This window comes from Dendropsophus ebraccatus, chromosome 15 (assembly GCF_027789765.1).
Source record: "Dendropsophus ebraccatus isolate aDenEbr1 chromosome 15, aDenEbr1.pat, whole genome shotgun sequence".
Lineage (NCBI taxonomy): Eukaryota > Metazoa > Chordata > Amphibia > Anura > Hylidae > Dendropsophus > Dendropsophus ebraccatus.
The window spans coordinates 44,788,617-44,806,808 of NC_091468.1; positions in this window are offsets into that span (position 1 = coordinate 44,788,617).

Below are 18,192 nucleotides of genomic sequence, written 5' to 3' on the forward strand. Positions count from 1 at the left end.
TATATTTTTGCAACAGCTGGAGGACTACAAGTTTGACCCCCCTGGTCTACACTCTTTTCCTCAGGAAGTATGCATAAGGTTTATACTACATCTTCTTTCAGTGTATTACAGAGCATGCATAGACTGGTACAGGCTGCTTATCATCCACAGTTGTTGTACTGTTACTTGCACTGTTTTGTAACGCTAACTATTTTTGTATGTATCAACTTTTCAGAAATAAAGCAATACTCTCCCCAAGCCTTGTCTTGTCTGTTGTGTTCCAAAGAGTGAAATACAAAATATTTGATTTGTTGCCATCTTTGTGGTCCAGTCATGTGAAGTGGGAAAGACCCAGATGTACCAAACAGGTTTTTTTAGTTTCACATTTACATTTTAGGTGTAAAGAATTCAGCTTGATGCTTTGGGCAGCAATGACTCAGACTACAAGTTGCATCATCTGTCGGTGGTATGGCTGCAGGGCTGTCATCAGACAGCCGTATGACTGGTGTATGACAAGATTACTGGGTACTGTGCTGGACATATCCATAGGAAAATGTCTTCCCATCCTGACTTGGCTTATTCAAGTAGATTTTGGTTGCAGAAGGTGCTTTGTCAGCTAAAACATGGACTATATAAAACCTACAAAATAGAGACAAGAAATCCTATTAAGTAGACCATAAGGGTCATAACTACACAATGGAAAAATGCATGGAGCAAGAGTCATACAATTCATACGATTGTTGCAAAGTTATAGGCTATACATGGCAAGTCGTCACATGCTAAACAATACATCAAAAATAAAGTGCATCACAAAGTATAGGAAAGGTATTGCAGTCCATACATAGAATAGCTTCCATTACAGGTGCATAATGCTAGTCAGACCATAGCTGTATTATGGCTTCTTGGGCTATATTTTGACTAAATTCTTATGTGTATGGCCAAATTAACAAACTTTTTTTTTCCCCCCTCCTGATACCACGTGCCTCAAGATCAGAACCAGCAAATAAAACATTTCACTGTTTCCCATACTCTGTGTTTTGTGCTGCAAAGCTTTATATTCTAGTCATGGCAAATGTCATTAACCAGCCGGGAGTCAGTCTTAAGCTTCGGTGGGTCACCTTGTGATCGGCTTATTTTTACGGGACTCTTAATTTCTATTGTATACTTGGCAAGCCCAACGGTATTGCCACACAACACATCATCCTGTTCAAATGGAATAAGCTCTATGGCCTGATGCTTCTGTGTAAGGTCACCTTTGCTGTATTCTCACAGGCTGGCATTGGGCTTTATTATTGTCATGGAATTGACCTTGCAAATACCCTGTAGAGTAGGCAATCTTAAGACTCCAGAAGTCTGGTATAGTTTCTCCACTAGATGGCAGCATGTCACTGCTTCACACACCAGAGTAACTGCGTAATCTGTTGTTTCAATTGATAGTTGTGCTTTAAGGAAGTGAATACTATACTGAATGCTGCATCTGACATTGGTTGAATAAATTACATAAAAAAACTCATTTTCTTGTTCTTATTCTGTTGTTACATAGCACTTTTTTTTCCCTCTGTTTCCTTCCTGCTTATTTCTCTATTTTTAGTTGCTTTTGCAGCCATAGGTGCCAAACCGGTTTTCTCAGCCTCTAACACTACAGCAAAGTCGTAGACGTAAGTCATACAGGAGGCATAGACTGTTAATAAACATCCATCTTGTACCCTCCCTCTTTTTATGTTAGTGCATCTTGTTGACAAACTTTGCTGCACATCACTTTTTTTTTTCTTTTTTTTTTTTTTTTTTGCAGTAGTCTACAACCACCGTTACTTTCAAAGAAATCTGATGGTTGCATATCTGTCTATGATCACACTTATTTGTGCCTGACAGATTTACCCATACAATGTCCAAAGCCTAAAAATTATTTCCTCCAAGGTGCCAGCATGACCATCATTATGATCTCATTAGAGATCAGCGAAGTTGCTGAAAGTTCTGGTGCACATGAACCCAAACAATTCGGCATTTGAATCCTGCTGCCTGGCTCTATCCATGTTTTTCCAGGTGTCATCCACCTTCTCCAGGTAGCAGGATTCAAATGCAGTGTGTTCAGATTTATGTAAACCCAAATTTTCGGCAAGTTTGTTCATCTCTATCTGTGATCCATCAGCATCTAGTTGGTCAGCGTAGTTAGTTGTATTTCATACAAATGGCCTATGGTTCTCAGCTGCAGGATCTGTTTAGCTCCTATACTCCTTATTCATTATTGCAGCCTCCATTTTTAGGCTGTTATATAATAGTATATAATAGTGAAGGCACGTGGGTCCAGGTGAGGCTTATCCTGTCATCTACACATTGTAAAAGTTGGGCAGTCTTAAAAAAAAAAAAAGTTCTATTTGAATATTGATATTGTCGTCTTTCTGTAGGGGTCTGGTCTGGGTATTTATATAGTTGATGAAGTGACATCATCTTCTGATGAAGAGTGGGAAGTCTCTAGGGTACTTCCCCATGCATAGAATCCATAAGCTTCTCACAAGCAGATATCTACCCTGAGGAACGTGATGATGTTGCCTCCACTTCTAGAAGTCCTAGGGCCTTCACTGTGGAGGAGAATGTGAAACACATGCAACAGGCAGAATGGAGGAAGCTTGATCAGGCTCCCGTCTTTACCGAAAGAGTGGTAGATGCTTGGAACAAACTTACAGATGTGGCTGGCAAATCTACAGTAACAGGGTTTGAACCTGCCTGGTATAAACATATATCTATCCTAAGATAATAAGAAGGGAAATACTAAAAGGGCAGACTAGATGGACCAAGTGGTCTTTTTCTGCTGACAAGATTCAATGTTTCTTTGTGAGAATTCTCTTTTCATCCTCTTGGAACAATTTGCTTTAGCAGCACGTTTAGCCTTAGTGTTTCACCTACTGGACTGACGTATCTCTTGTGGGCATTGCCGCCTTCAAAGACTACCCATACCCCTCTCTTACACCTAACTATGTTATGAACAAGTTATAATTATTGTTCTACATTTGAAATCTTTTTCCCTCTCAATGTTTGTTACCACTATTGCTTGTATAGCACTCTGGAATTAACCCTTTGAGGACCAGGCCCAAAATGACCCAGTGGACCACGCAAATTTTCATTTTTGCGTTTTGTGTTTGTTTTTTTTTGAGGGGGGGGGGTTCTTCTCCCCTTCTAAGAGCTCTAGCACTTTCAGTTTTCTATCTACAGGGCCATGTAAGGGCTTGTTTTTTACAGGAGTAGTTGTACTTTGTAATGGAATCTTTCATTCTACCCTAACATGTATGACAGAACCCCAAAAATATCATTTATGAGCATATAAATTGGTGAAATTGTAAAAAAGAATGGTAACGTTTAGGGGGTTCCTGTGTCTATGTAATGCACTATATGGTAAGTGACATGATGCCATTATTCTATAGGTCAGTCCGAACACAACTGCATGCAGATTTACACAGATTTTCTAATGATATATATATATATATAAAAAAATCTTTTTTTTTTTCTGCAATTAATAAATTGGGCCTATTGTGACACTTATATGTTGTATTTTTTCACCTACAGGGCTGTATGGGGTGGCAAATTGCAAGGCTTAGCTTTCATCTGACTGTCAATCAAGCAAAGAAAGGGTTGGAATGGGGAGTCCCCTTACACTAACAGCTATGTAATGGTGTCAGCAGTATGGAATGTGAATTGCAGATTAGAGATGCACTTTACTTCTCAGTAGACTAGTTGATAGGAACATATTGCATGACAACCTCATAGATTGAAGCTTTTATTCATTCATCCCTTGCTACAACTACAGTCTACAACAACAAACAGCGTCTGCTGTAAACCTGAACACTACATAAATTAAAGCACTAAAGATCCTTGTATAATATGGCAGTTTGTATTAGCAGATTGGGTCACAGTTACTAGTGGGGTACTGCAGGCTGCATATTTATTAATGACCTTGTAGAAAGGCTACAGAGTAGAATCTCTGTTTTGCAGATGACACCTAACTGGGTAAAGAAATTACCACAGAGGAGGATAATATAATATTAGAGGGATTTGGAGAAGCTGGAGGCTTGGGCAGAGAAATGGCAAATAAAGTTCAATGTGGTCTATGCGCTTTGGCCGTAGAAATAATAAATACAGCTATGTCCTAAGTAATAAATCACTGGTCAGGCCACACATAGAATACAGTGTACAGTTTTGGGCACCAGTATATAAGCAGGACACAGCTGAACTAAAGCGGGTGCAGAAGAGGGTGACCAAGGTCATTAGAGGAATGGGTGGATTTCAGGACCAAGGCAGGTTATCAAGCTTGGGCTATTTAGTTTAGTAAAAAATGATGTTTTAGGGCCTATCTGATCACAATGTACAAATATATGAATGGACAGTACAGAGATCTTTGTAGTGTGTTTTTTTTTTTTTTTTCTTTTTTTTAACTCCTGGACCTGTAACCATGACAAGGGGGCATCCTCACCATCCGCACAGACGCGGATTCTTTACTGTAAGATCCGTGAGACAATGAAAAACTCTGCCACGTTATTGTCATGGCTGATTTATAAACCCCTCCCTGCATCAGTCAGTACATTTACGTCCTGCGTCCTGATGTGGGGGGGGGGGGGGGGGTTCAGAGAGGGGTTGCACGACGACCCTGCTCTGAACCACTGCGATCCCGGGTGCTATGTGTAGCCCAGGACCGCGGCTATTAGCAGGTGCGGTCCTCACTAATTATACATTTAATTGCAGCTGTCAAAACTGCAGTAGTACTGAAAGTATACAGTGTTTTTATTTAAAAAAAAAAAATTCCCTCCCCTAATAATAGTTTGAATCATCTCCTTTTCCCATTTTATAAATAAATATATTTGGTATCGCTGCGTGCGTAATTGCTTGAAATCAAATCCATAAAAATTGTAATATGTGATCAAAAAGTCACATATACACAATCAAGGTACCGATAATGGTGCAAAAAAATAACACCTCACACAGCCCCATAGACCAAAGGATTAAAGCGTTATAATGATGGGAATAGAGCAATTTTGAACATTTGGGTTTTTTAAAAAAAAGGTTTTAATTTTTTAAGAGCAGCCAGCTTAAATAAAAGTGATGTGAATTACATATCGTTGTAATTGTACTGACTTGAGGAACATATATGATATGTCAGTTTTACTATAGAACATATTGCGTAAACACGAAAACCCCCAAAAATCAAAACAAATTCCTTTTTTTTTTCCAATTTCACTGCACAAATAATTTTTTATGGTTTCACAGCATACTTTATGGAAAAATTAAGTCTGCCATTGTAAAGTACAATTAGTGGTGCTAAATAGAAGGGCTCCTATGAGTCTATAGGTGAAAAAATGCAGGCGCTATAGAAAAAACGAAAACGCAAAAAATTAAATAAGCCCGGTCCTAAAGGAGGGGTAACCCCTTAAGGACTGGGCTGAAATGGCGTTAAGGACTGAGGCAAGTTTTATAAATATGACTTATGTCACTTTATTGATAACTTGGGAATGCTTTTACCTCTCCTGCTGATTCTAAGATTTTCTCGTGACATATTATATTTTACATTTCTGGTACATTGGAGTCGACACTCATAACAAATCTTTATGGAAAAAAAAAACGTTAAAAAAATTGCATTTTTCCAACTTTGAAACTTTGTACAGAAAATGGTTATGCCACATAAATTATATATTAAATAGCATTAGCAACATGTCTACTTTATGTTGGCAGCATTTATTAAGCTTTCTTTAAATTTTTTTAGACAGTAGAAAGCTTAAAACATTAGCAGCAATTTTCAAAATTTTCTCTAAAATTTCAAAATCTGATTTTTTTAGGGACCTGTTCGGTTTTGAAGTGTATTTGAAGAGACTATATGTTAGAAATTCCCACAAAGCATCCCATTTCAGAAACTGCACCCCCCAAACTGTGCAAAAGCACATCCTGAAAGTTTTTTTTTACCCTGTAGGTGAGTCACAGAAATATGTGGCCCTTTTGTACTATTTGACGCAACCACAAGCCTCAGGTACAAAGGAGCGTCAGTAAATTTTAACGCCTCTATTGTATTTGGTCATTTTTGACAGTATCACTTCAGGTTGGCAGAGGCTCTGGGGTGCCAAAACATAAAAAAACACTCCTAAAGGGAGTTTTAGAAAACTACACCCCTCGAGGAATGTAACAAGGGGTGCGTTGAGCATCTGGACCCCACAGGTGTTTTACAGATTTTCAGATTTTCGTAGGACGAGCCTCCAAAGGGAAGGAGCGCCAATTGGCGTTTGGAAGCTGAATTTCACTGGAATGGATTTTAATGGCTATGTTGCATTTATAAAGCCTCAATACAGCCAAAACAGTGGAAACCTCCCACAAGTGACCCCATTCTGGAAACTACACCCCTCAAGGAATCTAACAAAGGGGGACAGTGAGCATATGGACCCCACTGGTGACTGGCACATATGTAGAACATGTGCTGTGAAAATGAAAAATACAATTTTTTTTTCATTTTCACGGCACAAATATGCCCATCACCAAGGGGTCCATATCCCTGCTGCACCCCTTGTTAGATTCCTTGAGGGTTGTAGTTTCTAGAATGGGGTTGTGAGGGGTTTTCACTGTCTTAGCAGCACAGGGGCTTTGTAAATGCAACATGGCAAGCTTCTAATGGGAATGGGGGCTATACCTACTTAGTTGGGGAAAAGGAACAATTTTTATTTATTTGTGGGTATTAGGCCAATTATAAGGTTGAAAAGGACAGGAGTCCATCAAATTCAACCTGTGTTGATCCAGAGGAAGGCAAAAAACCCTCGTCAGGCAGAAGACAGTAGCCTCATCCCAGGGAAAAGATTCCTTCCTGACTCCATAATGGCGATCAGAATAATCCCTGGAAAACGTGACTCCTGAAATAGGAATAAGGGACAGAATTTAGAAAATGTAGAACTCCAATGACGTGTGGTACGCCTTGAAGCGATCCAGTATGCAGAGGAAGGGGGGACCAGGACTGGTGTTACACTGGAAAATGTTGTCCTTCCTGATCCCCCTTTTACGGCGCATACTGCACTTCTGAAATCCCCCGTTTTCCAGTGGGGGATTTCACCTGAAAAATGTTGCCTTGGTACAATGCGGAATCCTTCATATCCAGAAGTGCTGAGGCCCTCTCCATGGCTGCCGAATATTAGGGTTTTTATTACTGCTTCTTGGAATTCAAGGTATTTCCCCGGGTGGTCGGCACATTGGTACAGCACAAAAGCGTTGTACATTTCTGTTTGGACCAGATATACGGCCACCTTTTTGTACCACGTTCTGGTCTTCCTCGTGGTGTTATATGGTTTGAGGACTTGATCTGAGAGATCAATTCCTCCCATATACTGATTGTAGTCTAGAACACAATCAGGTTTGTGCATCACGTTTGTATGTCGCACAGGGACAGGGGTGGCGCTATTCCTGTGAATTGTGGTCAAAATAAGGACATCAAGTTCGTCCTTATATTTGACCAACAACATATTTTCACAGGCAAAGCCCCTGCTCTCACCCCTTGCCATCAGTTGTTTTACCCGATGACTTGGGAGGCTTCTTTGATTTTTTTCAGATTGTGCTGCAAGCTACAGTAGCTCGGGCAGCAAGGGACCGAAACAGGGGCATACTGGTATAAAAGTTATCAACGTACAGGTGATAACCTTTATCCAGCAGTGGGAAGATCAGTTCCCAAACGATCTTCCCACTAACTCCGAGGATGGGGGGGCATTCTGGGGGCTGGATTTGGGTGTCCCTACCCTCATATACTCTAAGGGGGAGATTTATCAAACATAGTGTAAAGTGGAACTGGCTCATTTGCCCCTAGCAACCAACCAGATTCCACTTCTCATTCCTCGCAGACTGGGTGACTGATCCAGTTTCACTTTACACCATGTTTGATAAATCTTCCCCTAAATGTGTAAGTGTACCCTGAGGTACTCTCACAGAGTTTGTAGAATTTCACGCAATACTGTGATCTCTTATTGGATAGGTACTGGCAGAAATGGAATCTTCCTTTGAAGCTCAGGAGGTACTCATCTACTGAGATGTACTTTGTACAGGCGATCATATGAGGGATCATCTTGCCGGGGGCACCTTGCATTGTCGTTATGGGAGTCTCCTGTCTGGGGGGCAGGATGGGATGACGTGTTTGGGGGGGGGAGCGATATGGGATGACGTGTCTGGGGGGCAGCCCGAGGCGTCCTCCTTGGATGCCTAGGTGGATATTCATCATCCCTGAAGGATGAGGATGAATGGAGGAAAGAAGGATACCCCCTCACTGGCTGTTTTGGTGTCAGAGGCAATAAGAGAGTATGCCTCCTCCGCCAAAAACATCCTGTGGGCCATTTTTATATGGGGTATGTAAATGTGTATTGTAGTGTAGTGTAAAACTTTATTTCAAGTAGTGTAGTGTAATGTAGTTCTTTTTACGTGTTTTTTTAACAGTAAGGGGGGGAACAAATCCTACGCCAAAAAAGGAGTAACTGATAAATGCCGCACTTATGCGTTGTACTTTTTAGCAGACAGTGGCAGTAGGATATATTTTTTTAAAAACCTACGCCTACGTGCTGATCAGCACTCAGCGGCGGTAGGGCGCTTAAAAAAAAAAAAAACACTACCTGCCAACCCTAAAGCTATTGATAAGTGTATTATATACACTAATCAGCCGCTAGGGGGCAGTAGAACAAACCTGGACGAAGATATTGAATGATATTGATATTGATGAATTTTTACGATGGGAGCCGAAGATAGACGACAGGGAAGAAGAGGAAAACGTGGGACCCGGAAGTCATCACTCCAGGCGCGTGGATCAGGTGAGTATGGGCAAATACACCACACACACCTGCTCTGAACACCTCAGCTACCTAGTTGAGGTGTTCAGAGCCAGGTAATACAATTTTTTTTCACACTTATCGCTGTGATCTCGACAGTGGCACCGTGGCCACTTTTACATATAACAGTAATGCCGATTGGTGCTGTCTCGGACAGCACCAATTGCCATTGCTTTCCAGGTCACCGACGAGGAGGCCTGCATGCTTTTCATGAAAAATATTATATTAAAAGTTATGGGCATTAGATTTCATGGGAGAGAACATTGATCCAAGGATTATTCTAATTTTTCTCCCTGTGATGGATCAACACAGTGGGGTTTCTGTAGAGGTTAAACTTGATGGACTTATCTTTTGTTGCTATATACATCTTATAGACAAAACATGCAAGAGACCAAGGCATGCTATGTTAATAATGTTTATTATTTAGTGGGCAGGAATTTCTGTACATTTTTGTACAAAATTAAATGTCATGAGAGATTATATCTTGGCAAATAGAAAAGTTTTTTTGTTACATGTCTTAGAGACTTGTCAAAAGTTTGATCAGACTGAGTCTGGGTGAAGAGAGCTGAGTGTTTCTCCCTGCTCATTCTAGCAATTGGTGGGGAGGCTGCACTGCCACTAACAGACACCATACCTGGAGGTCTTCCTATAAAGCGTCCAATATTTGGTCAAACATTCACCATTCTAAACACAATGTTATAACCTAAAGGAATTCTCCTCATGATAATAGAAGTTTATCCATTCCTTTGTGTTAGTTTGAGGGTGACTATCGGCTGTAGCACCTGCAATGGACCTACCAGATCGGTGTACTGGTAAACTCGGCTGTTTTGAGAGTAAATCTGCACTTTACGGTAAGTGGCCACTGCTTTATATTTTTCTTCTTTGTCTTCACTTATGAACTGTACTTATAGTAGAGCACCACTGAGCAAGGCTTCACAACTCACACTGTCTGCATGCATTTAGGACTTAACCCCTCAGCCCCTGCAGTGCTGAGAGACAGTGCCAAGTATGTAATAGGACCCTTACCTGTCCCACTCCTCCACTGCCCCCAGACGCTGGTAAAGACTGCGCAGGCGTACTGACATGGTAGCATATAAGACGCTATACTGCATCAGGGGAAAAGATGCATGGTAGTGCAGTGAGTACATTATACTTACCTGTAGTACAATAAAATGAATTGAGTTAAAGTACCTGTGAACATTTTTATTAGATTTGTATAGGACTCATTATAAAATAATACAGCTATTGATGCTTTATTGTTTTGCGGGTTTATAATTACATAAAACATTTGCACATGTATATAGGTGTGCACATTTCTTTACCATGTTTGGTTCACACTGATGACTACAAAGAGTCTTCTCAGTCGGCTGTACGCACGAGCTTGGTAGGAGGATGCGTGGTGAAACTGATACATACCTCATGATGTAAGTGAACTTCCTATCATCACTGCCTGTGACACCTGAACTAATGACTTTGCTTTCTCTTGCTCTTTTGTGGTACATAAGAAATAAAACATGAACGCTGCTCCAGTTATTGGATTTAAGAACCATCTTATGTAATATATAATATATTCAAGTGTAAATAATATTCTGATAGAAATTTATGAAAGCTATTACTTGTAGATTATAAGTTGTACAGTCATGGCCAAAAGTTTTGAGAATTACACAAATATATTTCCACGTGATCTGATGGTCTTTATGTGTGTTGGTCAGATGTTTTTATCACATACAGAAATATAATTGCAATCCTATTATGAGTAACAAAAGCTTATATTGACAGTTAGAATGAGTTAATGCAGCAAGTCAATATTTGCAGTGTTGACCCTTCTTCTTCAGGACCTCTGCAATTCTCCCTGGCATGCTCTCAATCAATTTCTGGACCAAATCCTGACTGATAGCAGTCCATTCTTGCACAATCAATGCTTGCATTTTGTCAGAATTTGTTGGTTTTTGTTTGTCCACCCGTCTCTTCATGATTGACCGCAAGTTCTCAATGGGATTAAGTTTCCAGGCCATGGACCCAAAATCTCAGTTTTGTTCCCTGAGCCATTTAGCTATCACCTTTGCTTTAAGGCAAGGTGCTCCATCATGCTGGAAAAGGCATTGTTGATCGCCAAACTGCTCTTGGACGGTTGGGAGAAGTTGCTCTTGGAGGACATTCTGGTACCATTCTTTATTCATGGCTGTGTTTTTAGGCAAGACTGTGAGAGAGCCGATTCCCTTTGCTGAGAAGCAAGCCAACACATGAATGGTTTTAGGATGCTTTACAGTTGGCATGAGACAAGACTGCCGGTCTTCTCCGAATAAGCTGTTTTCCAAATGTCTCAAACAATCGGAAAGGGGATTCATCAGAGAAAATGACTTTACCCCAGTCCTCAGCAGTCCACTCCCTGTACCTTTTGCAGAATATCAGTCTGTCCCTGATGTTTTTTCTGGAGAGAAGTGGCTTCTTTGCTGCCCTCCTTAAGACCAGGCCTTGCTCCAAGATTCCCCTCCTCACAGTGCGTGCAGATGCACTGACACCTGCCTGCTGCCATTCCTGCTGATAGCTCCATCCCGCAGCTGAAACACTTTTAAGAGACGGTCCTGGCACTTGCTGGTCTTTCTTGGGTGCCCTGGAGCCTTTTTGGCAGCAATGGAACCTCTCTACTTGAAGTTCTTGATGATACGATAGATTGTTGAATGAGGGGCAATCTTTCTAGCTGCGATACTCTTCCCTGTTAGGCCGTTTTTGTGCAGTGATGACTGCACGTGTTTCTTTAGAGATAACCATGGTTAACAGAAGAGAAACAATGATCCCAAGCACCAGCCTCCTTTTAAAGTGTCCAGTTGTGTCATTCTTACTTAACCCCTTCCTCCAATATGACGTCCAGGGACGTCATGAAAAGCAGTGCCATTCCGCATCATGACGTCCCTGGACGTCATGCCTTCTCTGCCTCCCCCTACTGTCCCTATATGAGATCTGACAGCAGGAGGAGGCTGTGTCACACAGCCTCCTCCTGCTGCCCCTGCCTGGAGGGGAGCCGCGCTCCCCCCGGGCAATTAACCCTATAGACGCCGCGGTCGTTGCGACCGCAGCGTCTATGGAGAGATCCGCAGGCTCCCTCGTCCATCGGGCAGCAGGAGGAGGCTGTGGCACATTGCCTCTTCCTGCTGCCACTGCCGATGTCCTCTCCAGGCCCCCCGTCCTCCCCGTGCTTCCAGCGCCCCCCCTCCCCCGCCGCCCGGAGCTTAAAGCACCATGCCCCCTACCCGCGCCCGGAGCTTACAGCCCCGCGCCCAGAGCTTACAGCCCCCCGGCGCGCGCCCGGAGCTTGCAGCCCACCATCTCCCCCGGAGCCAGCAACCCCCCGGAGAAGCCCCCCCCGCCGGGAGCTTCCAGCGCTATCCGTCTCCGCCGCCCCCACGCCCGGAGCTTCCAGGCTCCCCCCCCCCAGAGGTGGCCCCCGTCCGGAGCTTCCAGCACCTCCTGGGGGTTACCATAGTAACCCGGACGCTACCCGGTGCGTCTGGGTTACTATGGATAGTAACGATCAGGACCCTGCACTGCAGGGACCTGATCGTTTGAGTGAATGGTCAGTGTGTTACACTGACCACTCATTCAGTATATAATGCAGTACAGCACAGATCAGGTGCTGTACTGCATTATATATATACCTGCAAAAGTAAAAGTAAAAAAAACACACACACACAAATAAATAAATAAATACATACATACATACATAAATTAAATAAATAATTAATTAAAATAAATAAAATATATAAATATACACATTCCCCATCCCCCTTTATAAATGATCCCCTATAAATAAGATACATATGTTTGGTATCATTGCGTCCGTAATGACGCCGTCTATTAACCAGTTACATTATTTAACCCACCTCATTAACGCCATAAAAACAAAATGAAAAACTAATCAAAATAAAAAGTTTTGTTAATCCCGCCCCTAAAAAAATAAAGAAAACAGCTATCAAAACATCACATGTACCCAAAAGGTGTACCACTGAAAACTTTAGCTTATGCCGCAAAAGAAAAATCCCTCACATAAGTCCCTTGGCGAAAAAATTTAAATATTACTGCCCTTACAATATGCAAGACACAAACAGTGTATATAGTATCAATGGCATAAACTATAACAAAAGCTATATATCATGGATATCACTGTAATCGTACCGACCTGACGAAGAAAGATAACATGTCTTATGTGACGTATAGTAAGCGGCAAACAAAAAAATGGTGAAAAAAAGCTGCTAAATTGTGTTTTTTATTCGTACCACCTCATAAAAGATTAATCAAAAAATTATCAGGGTGTCACATGTTCCCCAGAATTGTACTAATGGAAACGTCAACTTGTCTTACGCAAATATTTTGGCACCGCAAGGCCTCTGTGACATGATATACTGGCTAAAAAAAACCTGAAATAAAAAAAGGCCCCAAAATTCCCCAGGTCTCTGTCATGTCTGCAGCCTGTGGTTGAGTCAAGTGACGGACTGCAGCCACATATGGCGGATTTCTAGAAACATTGGAACAAGCAGAATAAATATGGAGTTCCATTTCTCAGTTAGTATTTGCTGTGTTAGAGGAAAAAATGGATTAAAATGGAATATCTGCCCAAAAAATGAAAATTTTAAATTTCCCCTCCAACTTGCTTAAATTTCTGTGAAAAACCTAAAGGGTTAATAAACTTATGAAATGTTACTTTGAATACTTTGAGGGGTGCAGTCTTTACAGTGGAGAGATTTATGGGGGTAACTAACATACAGGCCCCACAAATCCACTTCAGAACTGAACTGGTCCCTAATAAAAATCAGAATTTGAAATTTTCCTGAAAATTTAAAAAATCGCTGCAATATTTCAAAGTCCTCTAACATCCTAACAAGTAAAAGGACGTTCACCAAATGACGGCACCATAAAGTAGACATGTTGTAGATGTTGCAGTAATAATTATTTTATGTGATATGACGATCTTTCTTAGAACAAGAGAATTTTGAATAGAAAGAAATGTCAATTTTTCAAATTTTTGCGCAAATGTTGTGCTTTTTACAAAAAACTACTGAGTGTATCAACAAAAGTATACCACAAACATAAAGAGGAGTATGTCACAAAAAAACAATCTCAGAGTAACCGCAATAGTTAAGAGCATCGCAGAGTTATCACTACATAAAGAGAGACAGGTCAGATTTGAAAAATAGGCCCTGGTCATTAAGGCCAAAACAGGCTGCGGAGGCAAGGGGTTAATCATGACAGATTGATCTTCAGCCCTGTCCTCATCAACACCCACACCTATGTTAATAGAGCAATCAATGAAACGATGTTAGGGTCCATTTACACAGAAAGATTATCTGCCAAAGATAATGGATTAGAAAAGAGGAGAAATCTCTGGCTTTCCTTTATGACCTGATCTCTGTTTATAGTCTGTTCCTGGCTTTGGCTTCAAATCTTTGGCAGGTAATCTTTCTGCGTAAATGGACCCTTAGCTGGTCCTTTAAGGCAGGGCTGCAATGATGTTGAAATGTGTTTTGGGGGATAAAGTTCATTTTCTAGGCAAATATTGACTTTGCAAGTAATTGCTGTTAAGCTGATCACTCTTTATAACATTCTGGAGTATATGCAAATTGCCGTTTTAAAAACTGAAGCAGTAGACTTTGTAAAAATTAATATTTGTATCATTCTCAAAACTTTTGGCCATAACTGTACATTGACCAGAACTATGCACTGCTAAATCATTGTGATGTTAAAGGGGTACTCCAGCGTGGGGGCTATTTTTAGCTCTGGCCGGGGAGGAGGTGGCTGAAAGAAAAGACGTCCACTCACCTCCCTGGTTCCAGCGGCGGCTCCCGCATCGCGACGCTCCGGTGCCCGGTTCCCGGCCGCTTCCGGGTGTCTGATGTGGGCCCGAGATGTAACGTCTCAGGTCCGCTCAGCCACTCAGTGAAGGAGGCGGGATCAACAACAACTATAAAAATTGGATATTGCTAATGTGTCTGTATTATTGTTCCTCTTTTACTATAAAACTAGTGTAAAAACTAAATCGTTCAAAAATTTTCTAAATAATTTTTTGTCTTTCATCCCACAAATCAGGATTATCCAGGGGTTCTCCAGGATTAGATAAAACATAGCTACTTGCTTGAAAAAAAAAACATTGCCACCCCTGTCCACAGTTTGTTTGCTGTAATACAATTCATGTCCCATTCACTTCATTTGAACTAAGGGTACTATTACACGGATTCGGCCGATTATCGCTCCTTGTAATAAATGCACCGATCAGCCGATGACAACGATCATCGGCTGATCGTTGATATAGGTTAGAACTAGAGATGAGCAAACCGGGTCCGGGTTCGAGTCGATCCGAACCCGAACGTTCAGCATTTGATTAGCGGGGGCTGCTGAACTTGGATAAAGCTCTAAGGTTGTCTGGAAAACATGGATACAGCCAATGACTATATCCATGTTTTCCACATAGCCTTAGGGCTTTATCCAACTTCAGCAGCCACTGCAAAACAAATGCCGAAAGCTCGGGTTTGGATCGACTCAAGCATGCTCGAGGTTCGCTCATCTCTAGTTAGAACCTATTTTAGTCGGGCGCCGACCGCGCACCGTGGCGTGTAATAGCGGTGCACGGGCGGCAACTAACGATATACATTACCTATCCACGTTCCAGGCCTGCTCCTCCCGTCCGCTTCTCCCCGGGTCCCGCGTGCGCTCTAGCTTCACAGCGGCCTGTCAGCTGATAGGCCGCTCAGCCAATCACAGGCCGTGGCGGTCCCTGCCAGTGATTGGCTGAGCGGCCTATCAGCTGACAGGCCGCTGTGAAGCTAGTGCGGGGGCGGGGAGAAGCAGATGGCAGGAGCAGCCCTGGAACGTGGATGGGTAATGTATGCCAGTTTAGCAAGGGCTGCAAGGACATCGGTAACGATGTCCTTGCAGCTCTTGTTAAACGATTATCGGGCTGTGTAACATGCCCAGTAAATGAGCGCCGATCTAGCAGATCGGCGCTCTTTTACAGGTATTATTGGGCCCTGCTCGGCCCGTGTAATACCACCCTAAGGGTCCATTTACACAGAGAGATTATCTGACAGATTATCTGCCAAAGATTTGAAGCCAAAACCAGGAATGGATTTGACAAGAGGAAAGATTTTAGGCTGACCTGATCTCTGTTCATGCTCTGTTTCTGACTTTGGCTTCAAATCTTTGGCAGATAATCTGTCAGATAATCTTTCTGTGTAAATGGACCCTAAGGGCCCTATTTCACGGGACGATTATCGTTCAGATTATCGTTAAGTTGTTCGAATCTAAGCGATAATTGTTCGGTTGAATAGCAGTTAACTATTAACGACGGAACGAGAAATCGTTGATCGTTTAATAAGACCTGGACCTATTTTTACCGTTGCTCATTCGCAATTCGTTCGCATTGAATAAGACGACGTTCGGTCGTTCGCAGTAGTGACGAACGCAATAGCGACGACAAGACGACCGCAAGAACGATCATAAGTAACGATTATCGTTCCATGTAAATGGGTAAATGATTTCAGGTCTTTCGCAATAGCGGTCGTTTGGATCGTTTATCGCTAACGATTATGTGAACGATAATCGTCCCATGGAATAGGGCCCTAAGCTGCAAAACCCACACCCAGGCTGAAGACAGGAGAAGTGCTATTTCTGGAAGAAAGAAGCCATGTTTTTCTAAGCCTGGATCTTCTGCAAATGTCTTGATGCTGTATACGGCAGACGTCTTGTGGAGTTCATGCCTCTATAGGTCAGTGCACAGGGAGCCTATACAATATTAGTAAGTGTTAATGTTCTGGTGTATATTTGGTTGTTACAATTTGCTATGAGACCTTTTTCATGCCAGATAACTTATTGATTTATCTATTAATACACCAACCACAATAAATTATCAAATGTCAATAATCAACCTTTCGTTAAAACGGCTATATTCCAGTGGGAGTAAATGTTTGGGCTGCACCGTAGGATACAGTTTGTGCTACTATCTCTGATCTCTAGTGTTATTAGAGCAAGTACAGAATACTTTAAGTTCGCAATGCTGCACAGTTAGTTTGCAAACCTTTCTTAAAGAGACTATGTCAGTGACAGAGTGACAGAGAAGCTGAACAGAATGATGTATCACTTACATTGTCCTGTGCACCTGATCCAGAGATATCCTCCTGAATAACATGGACAATAAGTAGTCTTCTCCATTATGTGCATGAGCCCAGTAGTCCTCAATATTCATGAGAAGCAGAAAAGTCTGCCCACCAGCAGCTGGAGGGCGGGGGTAGGGGTGTGGAAAGAATCCTAGGTGAATTTGGAATTTAGATTTAAGGCTGGGTTCACACTATGTATATTTCAGGCTGTATTTGGTCCTCATGTCAGGTCCTCATAGCAACCAAAACCAGGAGTGGATTGAAAACCCAGAAAGGATATGTTCACACAATGTTGAAATTGAGTGGATGGCCGCCATATAACGGTAAATAACTTCCATTATTTCAATATAACAGCCGTTGTTTTAAAATAACAGCAAATATTTGCAATTAAATGACGGCCATCCACTCAATTACAACATTATGTGAACATAGCCTTTCTGTGTTTTTAATCCACTCCTGGTTTTGGTTGCTATACAGCCTCAAACATACAGCCTCAAATATACGTAGTGTGAACCCAGCCTTAAAGCGTAACTGTCATTTCAGGGTCATTTTTTTTTAAATATTAAATATCAACAGTTCAAGCGATTTTAAGAAACTCTGTAATAGGTTTTATAAACCAAAAGAGTTTCCTTCTGGACTGAAAAAGCAATCTCCCAGCCTCCCCCCTCACTTCAGAAGAAGCAGGATTTCTGTCTCCATTATGTGGCTATGGAGAGGGAAGGGGCTGTTAGGAGTGACTGAGCACGGAGCAGTCCTGCACAGCACAACACCCTGCAATCTTCTCTCAGTAAGTTCATAGATAAGCACTGACCTTTCTGACCCCTGAATCCTGCGGTTTAGGTGCCCAGAGAGTCTAGAAACAGCTGACCTTCATGTCACCTCTTCCTGCTTCCTCATCTCCCTCAGCCCCTCCCCCCTTCATAAGGATAGAATGGAGAGAGCAGAGCCCGTCTTCACTGGCTTCTCTGTAATGAAGATGTGTTTGCCTGATAATGCACAGATAAGAAGTCAGGGGGGAGGCTGGGAGATTGCTTCTTGAGTACAGAAGGAGGCTTTTTTGGCTGATAAAACCTATTACAGAGTTTCTTAAAATCGCTTATACTACTGATTTCTGCAATAAAAAAAAATGACCGCTACGCTTTAAGCCCTAATGGGGACAAGGGACAATGCATGCAGAATTAAGTGCTGCAGAGTTAAATAAAGGAATAATGTTATTAATCCTATACAATGAATGCTGAAAATGC